Genomic DNA, 17,646 nt, shown 5'->3' with positions numbered 1-17,646 from the left:
CAAGATAGTTTTTTATAACAGTACTTTCAGAATAGAAAACAAATAAAAAGAATCACAAAAATGTCAGATTAATGAAACGCTAAGAAAAGAAAAATAAACTAAAAAAAAAGTTTAAAAATAAATCTAAAAATAGAAACAGAGATAAAGGAAATAAATTATTGAATAATTAATTCACAAAACTCTGCTGGTGTGGGTGTAATTACACTATAGAGTTACGTTACGAAGGTCCAGAATGTATAGCCGCTTAAATCTTCTAACATCCTCATCGTTGTCCAGGTGAAGACCCAGGTACATTACACTTCCACAACACGAGATTTAAATGTCATGGAGGTGGTATACATAATGTATATTGTCACCGAACAGCTTCGACGGCACGTAATTCATAACCTTGCGGTGGCCCTGAAAAGAGCCGTTTTTTGCGTTATCTCTGAGAAGAGTTGGGTCCGAAAGCTGGTCTCTGGCGAAGTCGGAGAGTTGCGGTTCGTCCATTTAAGTCCGACTGGGCTTTCCTTCAGCGGTAGTTGGATCCCCACTACAGCGTGGTAGTGGTGGCCTCCAGAGCCCCGCAGTGTCGGGTTGGCGTCGGTCGTCCTTCGCTGGCGTGGCCGAGCCTGTTCTCCCCGAGCGATCCCACGCTGGGCCGGCTCCTGCGGCTGAGTCCGCCGGCAAGGGCGATTGAAGCCCGACGAGCTGGAGCTGGAGAGGGAGGCCTGTTCTCCCCGAGCGATCCCACGCTGGGCCGGCTCCTGCGGCTGAGTCCGCCGGCAAGGGCGATTGAAGCCCGACGAGCTGGTGCTGGAGAGGGAATGTAGCGTCCCCATCCCTCGGCGGGCCAGCCAGGCCTGCTGCTCCGGCGGGGATGTTTGCATCTACCGGGAGGTCCCGCGTTGAGCCGGCAAGGGAACTACTTCTTCAAACTTCTTTGTCAGGTGGTGGTCGATGATTAAATTTGTATAAATATTTATAAACTTTTACCGTGATAAAAATATTTTCTACTTTTTTTTCGTTGGAGAAGGAAAAGCTCTGAGCCACCGGTGGCTGTTCAGTCCGCCAGGAACAGTTCCCATAGGAACTGTACTTGGCTGCAAGACATGAATACGGTTCCTATGTGTTGGGTGCGGGTACACGAACTGCTGGCTTCCAAGCGTCATCTGCAAACAGCGACCCGATGCTGCCCACCCCCGGAAGCTGGCCGTCCCCCCACTACTACTCCGCCAGCTTACCCTTGATGATCGCCGTGATCATGTGCACTCAGTCAAGGTTCAGTTTCTCCTGGATAGGAGCATACACTTCACACTGTTGTCTGCACTCAATTCACCCAAATGCCGACAACAGTCCGACCTCGGCTGCTCCCAATGTAAGTATTCGTATATTGAATGCTCGACGGAATCAATCTGCAGGTACGAGCCGAAATATTCATGTTCCATCAGAAACTGAGTCAGCTCGTATCCCACCTCCCCGTAGTCCTTTCCACCATTGTTTTATCGAAGGAAGCAGCTCTCGAGCCCATGTACTCTTACTTGAATCCTTCCATCTGGCCTACCACCTACTTATCAGCAAATCTTGTGTTCGCTTCACATTAGTAATAATTTTGTGTAATAAAAAAAATTAAACCTTTAATTTTCACACGTTTTACTTGTTTGAAAATTTAAACCCTCTGATCCATTGATTCCTTCTTAGACCACCTAAACGCCACCATTTTTTATCGGCCTTCTATCGCCCCCGCCTCCAGCGCCCACAAGGGAGCGTTATCGCCCACTTTGAGAACGAATGATTTAATACCTAACAAAATATTTATATAATTTGGACTTTTTTTCTTTTGTGACTTTCTTTTTCCATAGGTTTTCAAATTTTATTTCGTACTATTTTTATTTAAAATACGTTTAAACTTAACAATAAATAATATAACCGATACATGTTAGCTTTATTTGGTGAAAATCCATAACAAAAAGAAACTGAAAAAAAAAATGATTTTTTATTTTCAAAAAATTTATTAAAAAAAAAATGACTGCTATTTCAGTTAACAGTACCTTCCCCAGATTTTACGAATAGTATATACTATACTGTACTTTGTTTGTGCACCTAATATCTGAGGAAAGCAATGTGTACCAAAACAGTCTTCCTTCATTTTTTAAATAAATTTTGTGAAAATCAAAAAACATATTTTGTTTTCGTTTCATTTTTGGTAATAAATAATGTCCGTTTATAGAAAAGACATTTACAGAAAAAAAAATACAAGAAATGAGATATTCCTTATGGTTGTTTTAATACTGATTTTCGTAGTTATTAGTCTAAGAATTATCTGTAGAAATAGTTTTCAACCTTTGATAACAGAAATAAGGTGGTGTATTTTTTTTTTTTTTTTAGATATACTACAAAGTATTTGTCATTAGAATTAAAAAATAAGTTGTATTAAAATATTAACCAAGAATTTTAAAAAAAAAAAAAAAGGTTTAATTATTAAACCGGAAAAACACGTTTCACTTTAATTTACCTTTTTTTAAATAAAAAATAATATATAACTATGTAGGAAAAGAAAAGGTATATAAAAATTTATTTTACACAGGATTGGTCCAAATATGATAAAAAGTTATTTATTTTTTTCAAATAATAAAAATATAATGAAGTAATACATTTTCACAGAATGCATTTATTTAGTGATGAATTAAAAGGAGGAGTGTTTGACGTTAGGCTACATTCCATTCTAGGGCCGTAACCCATTTACCTATTTGGTTTCATATTCTCCTCTCATTGTACATATGTATATATATATATATATATATATATATAGTATCGTGGGCCTTTATAATAATAATATACCTCTCTTGTTTTATTGTTTTTAAAATCTCATACAATTCACACAATACAATCATTATTACCATCATTAGTATTGAGTTCAATGACAATGCATACATGCGTTACGTAAGTAATGGTTTTCATCTTATGCATGCATTTTTCTCATAGTAATTTCTGATTTGTTTTTTTATGGAAAATAGAAAAATATATTCTCTCTTGTAAGGTAGTAAATGATTTTTATATTAAAAAACAAATAAATACCTTAAACTTACATCCTTTGAGGTTTAAACAAAATAAAATTATACATTTATAGCGGACAATGATGTTGGTTAATTTATCCGTTAGTTAATTAGAGTTTAACATTTTAAATCGTACTCGAATAAAGACGTTTAAAATTATTCTATGTATCTTTTATGATATTACTTATTTATGTAATCTAAAAATGAAAATTAATTTTAAAAATGTCCTGTTTATTCATTTTCGTTATGCATTAAACATTGCTATAATTAAATTATTTAATTTTTTCTTGCTGATCGTTCTAACAATTTTTTCATTATCAATTTTATATTAAAAAAGAAAAAAAAGAAAAGTAAACCAACCCTTTGCAAAGAATAAAACGGGGGTCTATTAGGTAAAAAAATGGGGTTTTTTGTGAAGAATTTCACGAAAATTCATCTCCGGATCAATGGCCGACACGTTACCACTCCGTCATTGATAGTCAATAACATTTCTTCGTGGAACATTTTTTCCTTATAATGACGTATGCTGGCTGATTTCATAACCAGTAAGCTGACAGATTACTGGACGTGAAATCCAATAAGGTTACTAGATGTTATTTTTTTGTTTCCAGGCAAGAAAAACAAGTATAATAAACTGTCATGTTCCAGGACTCCCTTCGATTTTCTTCAGACGCATTTAGAGAAAAATTTGTTAAAGCAAATTTGCTACCTAAAATGCATATATAAGTATAATCTGAAAAAAAATTAAGCTGGCAAATTTTAATTTTGCACTGAAAAAGCTGTTTAAGGTATTATATTATTTGAACGGCGTAGCGCAGGTTACGTCATGAAATACTTTGCAAGCTATTATTTTTATAGCCTGTCAACGAATGATTCATAAAAAAATAGGGTTACATAAAATAACTACACAAAGAGAAATTTTCAAAATATATGTGGTTTTTTATAGCGTTTTCTTGATAATTTAACTACAATGTTTTAGTTTTTTTTTTGGTCCTTTAAATTTTTTATTTATTAAAAATATATAATGAAGGTGGAATATTGGGGTAAATTTCATCTTTACTTGTTCGGTGACTTAATGCCTTTTTTGGATATTTATTCACAATAAGGTTTAACTAATTAGGTACTGTTTCACCTAATAAATAATTTCAAAGAAGTGGATCGATTAGAATTATTTAATGAATTACAATTGTAGATAAAATTTATTTATAAAAATAATAAATTTTTTTAAAAATTAATTTTTCTGATTTTTAACGATAATTTGCCTCCACATATGTATTAAAAATGTATTTCGTAATCATATCATTTCAATTATTCCTATCGATATTTAAAGAGTTAATTTCCTAATCAGAGTAAATAAAAAATATTTTGCCGCGTTATTTCTTGGAAAGATGTCTTATAATAAAGCGTAATAAATATATATACACAGTGAAATGAACAAAAACGTTATACAACTATGTTCTAACATTATCCCATTATTTCTTTACTGTTATTAATAATTTGATTTTCTTGTGTTTATTTATAATAAATTTATTCATTTTATTACTTCCTAGTACGAAGTAAAGGAAGGAAGTATTGTGATTGCGAAAAATTTTGGTCTTCAGATTTCAACGGAAATATTCATTTCGACCATCCCTGAATTCATTTTGACTAGTTTCGGCGTGACGTCTTTACGATATGTATCTTGCATAACTCAAAAACGATTAGCTAGGATGTTGAAATTTTGTATTTAGGACTGTGGTAATATATAGTTGTCTCTCTATATAGTTGATTGCAATCGACTGAAACAAAATTGTCCAAAAAAGCCTAAAATCCAAAATTTGGATTTTTTTACTTTTTCTTAACTGCAGTAATAAGTCCTCATTGAGTGTTTTTCAACGATTAACGTGGTACTTTTCATTGGTTCCAGAGTTATAGCCAAATAAAAGTTTAATGAAATATTTCGATCTCACAAGAGAAAGGCACACCGGTTCGAATCCGACTTCATGTACATATTCTTTTTTAAATTTAAATATATAGATTTATTAATAATTACTTATTAATTAATGATTGTAAAAAAAAATTAACAATAAATAATAGTTCAATAATAACAATACAAAAAATAAATATGAAAAAAATCAGTAGTTATTACAAATAAAATTTTATGTACTTTTCATTTTAATTCCGACATTTTTACAATCAGAGGTTAATAATTATTAATAAATCAATATATTTAAATTAAAAAATAATATACATGAATACGAAGTCTGGTAATATTTCAGGTAATATTGTTGAATTAGTAATTGTATAAATATTTTATGTTAATAAAAACTAATATTTTAGCAATTGTGTAATTGTCCACTTTATTAAAGAATTAAAGGATCGTATCTCACTTTTAAATTAAATAAGTTTAAATGATGTGCAACAAAAAAAAATGTGTATATGTAATTTAATAGGCGTACAAGGAAGTCATATGGTATCCACATCAAATTTTTTGAAAATTATGTTGGATCGTATTTGTTAATGTTAATGATTTTAAATCATAATTTTACTTCAGTTTACGTGCTAAATAGGACAAATTTTTGTTACTAGAAAATATGTAAATATTCCTTGCGTAATTTAAAATCCTCGTATAGAAAGACTAAAAATTTCAAATTTTTATGAACGTATATTTAGAATGTATGATAGGGGAAAATATGCGCATTACCAATAAATCTGTATTGAATTCTAATACAAGAGTCAAGAAAAAGATCTGTAACTGAAACAGTAAGGTTATAATTAATTAGTAACATATATAATATAATATGGTATAATATGGATGTATGAATGTGTATTGTCACCTTAAGAAGCTTAGAGAATTCAAAGTAAAACGTTGTGTACTTAATTTATAAGGTTGTATAATTGACTAGTTAACCCGAAAGTAATGAAGGTAATATTTTAAAGTAAAATATGTTTTTTTATTATATATACTTGTTTATAATTCGATAAAGTTTTGTTTATTATACATACTGTTAAATTTGTTAATTATCTAAGAAACTAAACGAAGTAAATTTTAAAAGTATTAACTTTCTTTGCCTGAATGGTATGCAATATTATATACAAGTATGTTAAGCAAATTGCATACTCTGTCCAGTGTAATCCTTGATTGTTTTTGTTGTTACAGAGAATAAGATATAAATTACGTAGTATTAGGTTCCGTTTATCAGACACATCTAGTTTATTACTTCTTTTTTTTTTAGCACAATATAATTAATTAATTGCACTAAAATATAGTTTTCTGTTCGATCTTTTGATTTTTCAAAATCAAATATATAGTTAAAAAATACTATACCCTATACAGTTAAAAAATACAAATGTATTCTTGTTCAAATTTTTTTTCGTGAACTTTTTTAACTAAATTGTTATTGGATTACAAATTTTTTTCAATACATTTTAAAAGGATTACACTCTTAAATAAAGTTTTATAATTGAAGTAAGTTTTATTAATTTTTATTTTATCAAATAATAACTTCATAAAAAATTAAATTTCATTTTTTTTAAATCTAAGATCGTATATATTTACAATCAGTTTTTTTGGTAGAAACCATAAATAAATTTCATCTCGATAAGCAAATTTAAAGGGGGTCTCCTTGAAACACCTTTAATTCTAAAAATATGAATTTATATTAAATCAAAGATGTACCATGTGCAGTGATAAAGTAAACAGTATTAGGTATTAAAATCATTAAAAAATCCAGTAATATGAATAAAGCCACAAGTTAAAAAAAACCATAACACAAGAGTAAATGATACTAAAAACATATTAGTATAAATACTTCGGTAATGCACTACTCAAGAATAGAAGCCTCTTCATGATTATCACTACTAGGTTCGTAGGTCTAAACCCTCCGGGTTGGTGTAGTAGTGAACGTGTCTTCCCAAATCAGCTGATTTGGAAGTCGAGAGTTCCAGCGTTCAAGTCCTAGTAAAGTCAGTTATTTTTATACGGATTTGAATACTAGATCGTGGATACCGGTGTTCTTTGGTGGTTGGGTTACAATTAACCACACATTTCAGGAATGGTCGAACTGAGACTGAACAAGACTACACTTCATTTACACTCTTATACATAGCATCCTCATTCATCCTCTGAAGTATTATCTGTGAACGGTAATTACCGGAGGGTAATGGTCGAACTGAGACTGAACAAGACTACACTTCATTTACACTCTTATACATAGCATCCTCATTCATCCTCTGAAGTATTATCTGCGAACGGTAATAACAGGAAAAAGAAAGGTTCGTAGGTCTAATACATGAAGCCACTTCAACCGTCTAACACCTTCACCATTGTCCAAGGGGTTATGGTTGAGGTGGTCATTAAGCTTTATTTGTTCTTGTTCGCCAGTTGATTGACTTCATTCCAAACATATGATAACGCTAAGTATTCGCGGATTTCGGCGTACCGAACGAATCGTGGTGCCTGCATATCAATGGCGGCTCATAGCTAAAATTAGTGGTGGTGCTGCTACATGAAATTTTTTTTTGGCAATTTCATGGCCATGGTTAACTTTTCCTGTAAACTAAAAGAATCGAAAAAAAATCTAATAGAATAACTGGAAGCAGCATAATCTAATTCTACATTACATCACATTGAAGAATATGGTACACAGTTTTTAAGCACAACACAGGCGGAGTAAAAAAATAAACTAACTTCCACCAGCACACAGGGTCGGCACTGCGGGAGCGACAGTGCTCTCTTTCTCACCGCAGCCTCGCGTGCAGCTTCCTATGTGCTCATGTGTACAACAGCCAAACACCACGCCGCTGAAACTGTGAAGCGCACAGTTCCACAGAAAGATTTTTGTATCTTTTCATAAACTGGGTGAATATCTACTAACACTAAGCGTAAGGATTATACTCGTATCTTGTACAAGTATAAAGAAAGAATTAAAGAAAAAATAACTCATTATATTAAATGTTATCGATAACATCAAGTGGAAATAGGGGTTGCTGCAATTCCACAGTGCCTATACGTGAGCCACCAGTGCTGCATATGCATTTCGCAGATTTATTATGGAAGCGCTGAAGAGTCTCTATATTGCTGGTATTTGCCTTATCCCCAAAGTTGGACACCGATGTCCAAATCGGTTTTATGGTCACGTTGTACAATAGTAGATTGTTAGATACGGATATTTCCGATTTCCTGCCTATTAATCAGTACAGCTCCTTATGTTTGGTATTTACCAGCTTCCTTTTTTTTACTATAAATCTTTCATGTTACACGACGATCCAGTTTAATACCGAAATACCGTACAGTCTTACCTCAGGGGATGTAACCCCTATCTAAATGAATTCCTGGGTAGTCACCCCTTCTCATCGAGAAGGTCATATGATCGACTTCGCATGATTTTCCAGTTTAATTAATTTTCTCAACTTTTCGGCTACAAGGTTTAATGCCGATTGCAACCTAGCTGAGCTTGATTTCGATCACGTAGACGGCCATGATTGCCATCTCATCGATAAACGAAGTAATTATGGTATAAAAAATTAAGAAATAATAAAATCAATTACTAAACATTAAATTATTTTTAAAATATAATTAAATTCTTTTTAATGAATTCTATGTAGAATTAAAAACAAACAATATGTTTTTTCTTCGTTTTTCAGAGTCATTTATATTTCTTATTAAATTTATTAAATAATCCCGTTAAGTATCTGTAGATTATTTTGGAAGAAAGCAAAAAGAACTTGAAATACTCCAGTAAAATGAGTTTCTAAATTTTTTTTGAATTCTATAAACTTTTTAACCTTGTAGATTTTTTTTAAGGAATAAGAATGAGGTATATTCATCTATAAAAACCGGTTGTTTTTTAATTTATTTTATACCTCTTGATAACCACTAGATGAGTTATATACTATATTAAAACTTCTTTTTGTCTTCCTATTATAAATTATTTAAAGAAAATTTGTAATTATAGATAAATTAAGCATAAAAGCTATCCTGTTTTTTTACCTGTTTTCCCGGTAATGCATATTTAAATAATAACAATTTTATAAAGAGATATTGTAAAAAAAAACTTAAAATTTATCTACTTTTAAGTATCGAGGTTTTTGTATTATATAATATTTTTATGATTGCTTTCATAAAATCATATTTCGGGCTCTCAGTAAAGGTAGGAATTTTTTTATTTTTTATTAAGCAACACTATTTTTTTACGAATAATATACTTCAAAGGTATGAAAAAAAAATTGTTATTTTATAGAATAATGAAATGCAGTCTTAATAATACAGACAAGTATGTGATATGTAATATGATTACGTGAAGTGACTGTACTCTTTCTAAAAAAAAAAAAAGATTGACATCAGTTTTTTAGAGAAGATTTTTCTATCAGAACAGATACTATAATTTTATAATAAAATTACTTCTGTATAATTTTATGTGGTTATGTATTGGAATTATTATAGGATGGTATAATAATGCATTCAGTACCAGCTGTTTAATGAATATGCATTTGTATTCCGTACATAGACATTACTTTTAGGCTAATATTTACACATACATTTGTGCGGACGTCCAGATATATAAACAAATTCTTTATATGTACAGAATATAAATAATGAACGATGACTCATTTATTCATTGCTAAAACATAGAATTAAAGCTACTACTCATAGCTTATTCGCGAGGGTTCAGGGGACCCCGCTTCCTTGGATCATAGCAGTATTCGTTATCCTTTTGGTTGTGGGAATAATACTGATAAATAGCAACTAAAAAAACTGAAAACTAAAAACTGAAAAAGAAACTTAAAAGACAAAATTTTAGTAACTATGTAATTAAAGTAGACAACTTTGACGACGAAAAATTCATACATATTTTCGGTGCGATAATGACAGAAATATAATAACGAAGTAAAAGGATTTATCTTTTATTTCCTTTAGTGAATATCTTTAATTCACAAGTTCATCCTCAATGGGGTTAGGGCCTCTGTTTATCGCTTAAAACTTTCCCTGGGATAATACGAATGTTTCCAGAAAATCTAAAATCAATCGGTCGTCAGTTGGTTCTCGCGTGATGTTATAAATTAACAAATCCAGAGACAGATTTTTGGCTTTAAATACAACATTTACAGTAACAAAGGTCAGGGCGAATATTTATTAGGTATTGACTAATTTATTTCTTTTATTCATTTTAAAACAATAATTTAAATATTATTTTAGGTTCTTGAAAGGATAATGTTTGTTTTAGTAGTATGTAACTGTTATAAATGTGTTGGACACGTTTTTTTTTTGTTTTTCTTGGTAGATGCAAAAAGTCTTGTACTCGTATATTTATAGAATATTTTATAAATAAGTGGTTTCAATTCTTCTACACGAATTTATCCATAACTTCTTTTTGTCTTGATGTCGTAATTAAAGAATTATTTATTTATTTAAAAATTAAAAACATATATATGAGTGTGTGTGTATGCGCGCACGCGTGTGTTACTTTTATGTATCTTTAGCATCGTACCCTTACAATTTATTTAGTGTTTTAAATCTATGTCATAATTATATAAAATATCCGAAAAATTGGTATGTTTTTGCTTTTTCTGAGAAATTGGTAGTTTTATGTTTTTTGCGTTTCAAAAATGTTCTCTAAAAAAATTTGATGTGGGCAACACATGACTTCCTTGTACGGCTATTAAATTACATTTACATATTTATTTTTAAAATGAAAAGTAGATAAAATTTTATTTCATAAAAGCTTCTGATATTTTTTCGTGCTTTTATTTTGTTATTCAATTATTTTTTTTACAATGAGACATTAATAATTATTAATAAATCAGTATATTTAAATTAAAAAAAAAAAGTTGAAAAGAAAAGATGAAGTCTGATATGAACCGATGAGTCTTCCCCTAAGATTCAAATATTCAATTCAAATTTTATTTGGCTATAACTCTGAAACCAGTGAAGATAAGTACCACTTATGATATATCTTTGAAAAGCTCTCAATGAGTGATTATTATTGCAATTAAGAAAAGTCCAAAATCAATTTTTTTTTTTATTTTGGGCTTTTTTGGACACTTTTAATTCACTCGATTGCAACCAAAAGGGAGGTGCACAACTAGATGTTACAATAGTCCTAAATCTAAAATTTCAACATCCTACAGCTAATTTTTTTTTCGAGTTATGCGAGATACGTACGTACGTACAGACATCACGCTGAAACTAGTCATAGTGTATTCAGGGATGATCAAAACGAATATTTCCATTGAAATGTAGATTAAATAAATAATCTTTGAATAATTTATTAACAAAATGTTATGATGAAAAGTAAAAAAGTAATCTAACTAAAAATTGATTACTGAAAAATTTTAAAAACTTTGCAAAAAATTTGTCAGATAAAGCAATTTTAAGATTATCAACTAATCATCAAATTTTCACATGCGTAGCACGTATAAATTTCAATGAAATTTATGATTTTCTAGCCATAAATTTTATATCGGCCTATATAAACGTAAAAGAAATTTACATTTTTTGTTAATTGTATTTTCGTACCTCATACCCTACCATGCGACCTAAACATTAACGTACTTTTTTTTTGAAAAGACGGTAAAAAAAGAAAAGAGAAAAGTAGAAGTAAAGATATACTTACAATTAACAATAATTGTTTCTCTAAAAATATTTTAAAAGATAATTAGAAAAAAACACAAATTTGTACTTAGGATAGAACGGTAGAAGTAGAATAAAAATACATTGTAAACTAACTCTAAACAATAGTATTTTTTCTCTCTCTTTCCGTAGGGGGAGGAAAAACAATAGTATTAACTATAATATTATAAAAACAATATTTATTTAAAATATAAGGAAAACCATCTAAAAATAAAGAAAAATATAAATAAATGCTGTAACAATAATATTTGAAACAATGACTTTAATAAATATACAACCAAAGCAAAAATATTTACTACAGATATAAATACAAACAAATTCAATAAAAAGTGTACTATTTGCTAAAAAAAAAAAATAAACTTAGTAAATTAAACCAAAACAAAATCTTACGGAAATAATTATTTACGTTTCATTAATTAAAAAAAATCACAACAAACTAAATTGCATAACCAGAATTTATCACATAATTTTTAGTATTATATTTTTCATTACACGTGAAGTAACTGTATACTAAAAAACAATAAAGATTTTTGCCTTTTTTTATTTCTGTATGTAATTAGATATTTAAAAGGAATAGGTTTACCGGACGTATCTAACGATAAGGTTATTAAAACAGGAAAAGATCAATATACACTACGCAATAGACTAATTGGAGACGTAACGTGACAATTCCGTGCAGCTTAATTTTCTAGTAACTTAGTCAACAATCATTAGCAGGCTTACAGAATATTTAAACGATTTATATTTTGTGTTTTTTATTCCGTTTTTTATTATATTATTATTATTATTATGATAGAATAAGATATGAACATGATAAAATAATGATAAAACAAGAACAAAACAAAAGTAATGAAGTGTAGTAGAAATAACGAAGATGGACAGTTGAATGTAAAAATAGGAAAAGAAAAGATTATGGAGGTAGAAGAATTTTGTTATTTGGGAAGTAGAATTACTAAAGACGGACGAAGCAGAAGCGTTATAAAATGCCGAATAGCACAGGCGAAACGAGCCTTCAGTCAGAAATATAATTTGTTTACATCAAAAATTAACGCAAGTAATCATATAGTGCGAACGAAGCTGCGACGAGGAGCTAGTTACCTGTGTATTGCTGAAAACGAGCCAAATATAAAAAAAAAACTGTTGACCTTAAAATCTTTATAAAAAAATAAATAAATCAATGTTTATTTTTTTTACTGTAGTTATATAGGTGAATATTATTTTTATCACCTACGTCTGTCGGTTTGGCTTTCCGGCCTGTCCAGCTCTCTAATCTCATAAACAAAACACAAGAAAACCATTAAAACTTACATCTATAAAATAAAGTAGTAAACTCTTTGCCTCTAGATATAAGAGGTGTGTGTAATTTTATAACCTAAAATATAAGATTTTTATGAATTTTTTAATCGGTTTCAGAAAAAAAGAGGTTTTCAATTCTACCAGTATCTTCTTTTTTTAAATATATTTTAAGGCTTACTAAAATTGACCGATTTTTATAATTGTTTTTAATTTGGTAGAGGAAGTTCTTTCGTTCTTCAACTGGTAAGTTTTCCATAAAATATTTTGTGTGAGATTGATTTTTTTTTACTTAAAGTGCGGTACTACATAGATGAATTGAAAATATTTTTACTTTTCCATCTAGATAGCGCTGTAGCAGAACTATAACTCTAGAAGGGAAAATATTGTAATTGGTTCAATTTGAGCATATGCGGTTTTTAACCGGATCTTGACGTTTTGACATCTAAGGAACCCAAAAAACCGGATGGAAATTTTCCGTATGTCAGTGCTTGTGTTCGTGTGTGTGCGTGTGTTTTCAATGTTGTTGGCCTCCAAATCACCTTATATCTCCGGAACTACTGGACCGATTTTGACCAAACTTGGTCAGATTATTTCTATATATGAGGCATTGATTCCATTAAATTTTTAACTTAAAAGGTCAAGAGGGTGAGACATTGGAGCAAGGTTGCCCTCAGTATCTCTAGATTTCGATTGATTGTAATATTTTTCTTAGGCACATTTGTTAATTAAAAAATGACAATATTTGAAAAATCGCACCCGAACCTAAAAAATCTACTAAATATTGAAGCTTTGATGTGATCACTATGATGGTTGTTTTTCAATGTAGTTTCTTCTTTTGTCGTCTAATTACGCATACAAATTAATGGGAGCCCCAAATCCCACCAAGCGGCCGGACCCGACCTAAAGTCATGCATTTTTTAACATTTTTATTCTTTCCCTTTTTTATTTTAATCTAGACTGCTTTAAAAAATGATTTTTAAAAATTTGGCTGGAGGGGTGATTTATTTGGAGATAAATTTAAAAATATTTTATTAAAATTGAATTTTTGTTCAAATATCAAAAAAAAAAAAAAAATAGATAGTTCTTATAAACACTTCATTATAATTACTTTAGTAGATGGCTGAATTTATACGGTTTTTTATGACTTCTGCTGATGTAACAATCAGTATAAAAGGTTTTCGCGGTTTTTTTTTATTTATTAAAAAGAAATAAATAATTATGAAAATATTAACGTCATATAGCTAACAAATAATTTTTATCAGTTTTATCATTGAGAAGGGATTAAAATTTAAGCTCAGTGTATTTACATTGCAAGGAAAGTTTATCGAATTTATTGCCTGGTTTTTTTATTAATATGTTCAATAAAAAATCCTGAAATTCAGTTGAAAGTTTTTTTTATAATAATAATCTATCACTGGCAACGAAAGCGAATGTTTGTTATTAAAACGAAAAACGAGAAATCAACGTACGTAAACCGTCAATCTTGTCTAAGTAACTACATGTGTTGACATGAAACTAAGCTGCCCATTCAATCCCCCAGATTATTGAAGAGAAAAGAGTCAGTGATGGATTGTAGGTCCTTCCGTTTTTTCCTTCTTTTTTTTAGAATTCGTGACTTGAATACAAAAGAGCTACGTTCGTGTCTTTAATACTCCCTCGTTTATTTACATCTCTCAATACTGTGGTGCTAATTAGTTTATTATAAACGATACAAACATTTAGATTTACTATCATGGTTCAATATACGAATATTTTTACATATTTCATAGTGATTTAAATTACTGTTGTACTTTGTTCCTTTAGGTAGATTTCATAAGAAAGCCACCTATTTTAATGGGTAACATGATTCGACTTCCGGAAAATTTCGACATATCTTCGCGTTTCACATCCCCCAGATCCCAAAACCACTGTCAGCTCAAAATTTTATACATATATATATATTAATAAAGTAATATATTATATTACTTTCTTGTCGACACGATAACTGCCGTAATTTTGCGCCAATCACTTTCAAATTGATCCTTAAAAATAAATCGTCCTAAAATCTCGCTCAAGTTCGTTAACGGCGAAAATTGGACCATGGGGTTGGAAATGGGGAGCTTTTTCTGAAAAAAAAGTTGCTATAACTTTCTTATTAAGTAAAATATCGTATTCGTTTAAATTTCCTACTATTCTTTGGATAAGTGTCTAAAACTTATCTAAGTAAAGTTTTTTGATTGGCCCAGGAGGTGGAAAAAATGGGGTTTTGAAGACAAAAAATCATACCGCCCTTAATAGGCACAGTATAGAATTGTTTTTTAAAGTGGTCGTTAGTCCTGTAAGCATTACCTAAAGTTTTTGTCTATAACAATTTTTGATATGATCAACCATTACGGCAAAGGATGACCAAAATGTTGCTGGAATTGTAAGAAGATGGGGCTTGTCGTAAGCTAAACATGTTTCACGTGCAACCATTGTCGTATTAATTAAATTTGAAGTTTTTCTCAACTTTAAGGTGGAAATCTTTTTTGTGCCCTACTTAGCACCGGTGAAATCTACCTCCGCCTTCCGGCGTGTCGAAAGGGACTTTTTATTACATTTTTGTAGGAAAATACCTTGTAAACTTCAAGCATTCATGGTTATAAAACAATTGATAACTTATTTTTAAAATATTCCTAAATCTTTTATAGAAAATTGTATGCTATAATTTATTTTTTGCGTTTGAGCGTACTCGTACTTGTGCAAACAGGTTATTTTTCCTGGTGAAAACAACAAGAAAACTAGATACCAGATGTTGAAATCGGTTACACTACTGGAAATTATTTAATCAGTTTTACAAAGCTTTGTCAAATTAGAACCAATCAAATATTAAGTGAATATATCATAATTTGTATTTTATGAACTGCATTTTCCGGTTAGAATTATTTTCACTAAATGTAAATGAAAGAGCATTAATAGTTATAATTACTCCCATGAAAATACGTCCAAAAATTTTTCATTAGGAATATTTAACCAAAAATTAATATCATCGTTCATTATATTCATAACCAGAAAACCAGAAGAATTTACTTTAATAAAAAACTGTTAACAATTAGGAATAAATCTGAAAAAATACTTTATATTTACAATAAATTACAATCCATATACTGTATATATATATATATATATATATATATATATATATATGTGTGTGCTAAAGTACAATATCTTAATTCCGATCGAGGTGTGAGATATACATCTTTTTCCAAAAAAATGCAAGTACCGCTCTCTCCATTGAGTCTTGACAGTAAGAAAAAAGGGGCTATGAGATTATCTCCAAGAAGACTACACCACATTAAACGAAAAAGTGTATTTTGAAAATAACTTGTAGCAGTCTCATGGGAATTTTCTTCTACTCAAGAGTGAGTTTCGATCATTTACAATCAATCCATTTCTTCTAAAACAAGTTTCATCAGTAATTAGAATAATACTTAGGAAATTGGGATGTCACATTTTCTTTTTTAATTAACCATCGACAGAATTTCATCCATTTATCAAAATCAGATGGAAATAACTCTTGTGCACGTATTGTTGAAACGGGTATAATATTTGCTCCCGTTACGTACGCCACGCACTTGATTGGGAAACATGAAAGCAATGTAACAAATTTCTGGTGCTTGAGGTGGGAGATATTTCTACTGCATTCAATATTGCTTTTTCAGCAATATGTTGAAAAAGTTGAAAAATGGAATTTCTTACAAAACGTTCATGAACAGCATCGAATTGTTATAGTTTAAGCATACCCGTTTCTCAAAATCGCCTCTTCAAAGCCTCAAATGTTATACGATCCGGTACTGTTCGATCTGGAAAATTTTCTTGATATTCACGCACAGCAGTCAATCCATTTTTATTTACTTCATCATAAATTAACATCGTCAAATTTTCGAATGAAAAAGAAAAAAATTATCAACCATTATGAATGACTGCCGAACAATAACAGCACGAACACGACTCAAATAAATATTCAAATGCTAGGCGTAATTTTTTATCATCTGTTATTGCCAGCCTATGAAAAAACAAAACTTTTTAGTATGTTTTAGAAGGATATCTTTAACATTTTAATTTTTATCATTCATATGTAAATTGTTCTGTTTGAAATTAAATTCTCTACGAAGTTAATTAGAAATTTTTGTTTGTTTATTACTAAATTAACAAATACATTTTATTCTAAATCTAACAAAGTATGTTCTCTGACAAAACGTATCCGTGTTTCCCGTTTTTCTTAAACGTAAGTGAGATAGAGGTCTGGAATCACTTTTATTCAATTTCTTAGGTAAGAAACCATAAGAAATCATGAAATTTATTCCTCGATTTATATTCCAAGAATTTTAGTACCATTTAATTTCACACAGGGAGCAGAAAACAGGTAGAAATGTTTCGCGAGCCGAAACTCGCTAACGAACCGTTTTCTGACTTGTATATATATAATATTTTTTTTCTATAGAATTATCTCCCAAGAGATTGTCGTGCAATTTAGAATCACCCAGTATATTAGATGTATTTGATACTTTTACAGTGTCAATTATTTTCCTGAATAATTTCTTTCCTTTCTTTTCGATTTCTTTTAAAAAACTCTTATTGAATATCATCAAATATTGTTCTGCAACGAATCACACGAATCAGTATTTATGTTTTTTAATTGTACATTTATATTCATTTTTTATGTATAATCTTTAAGATAGTAGA

General features: G+C 30.0%; 1 protein-coding gene across 1 annotated transcript in view; it reads left to right on the top strand.

Moving 5' to 3' along the window:
* LOC142331720 (protein PALS1-like) overlaps positions 1–17,646 on the top strand; it is a 651,443-nt gene that overhangs the window by 572,248 nt on the left and 61,549 nt on the right. The gene's annotated exons all lie outside the window — the stretch shown is intronic.

The sequence above is a fragment of the Lycorma delicatula genome, chromosome 10 (genome assembly GCF_047948215.1).
Source record: "Lycorma delicatula isolate Av1 chromosome 10, ASM4794821v1, whole genome shotgun sequence".
NCBI lineage: Eukaryota > Metazoa > Arthropoda > Insecta > Hemiptera > Fulgoridae > Lycorma > Lycorma delicatula.
Note: the sequence above shows the minus strand (reverse complement) of the source record. Positions and strands in the feature narration are given on the sequence as shown.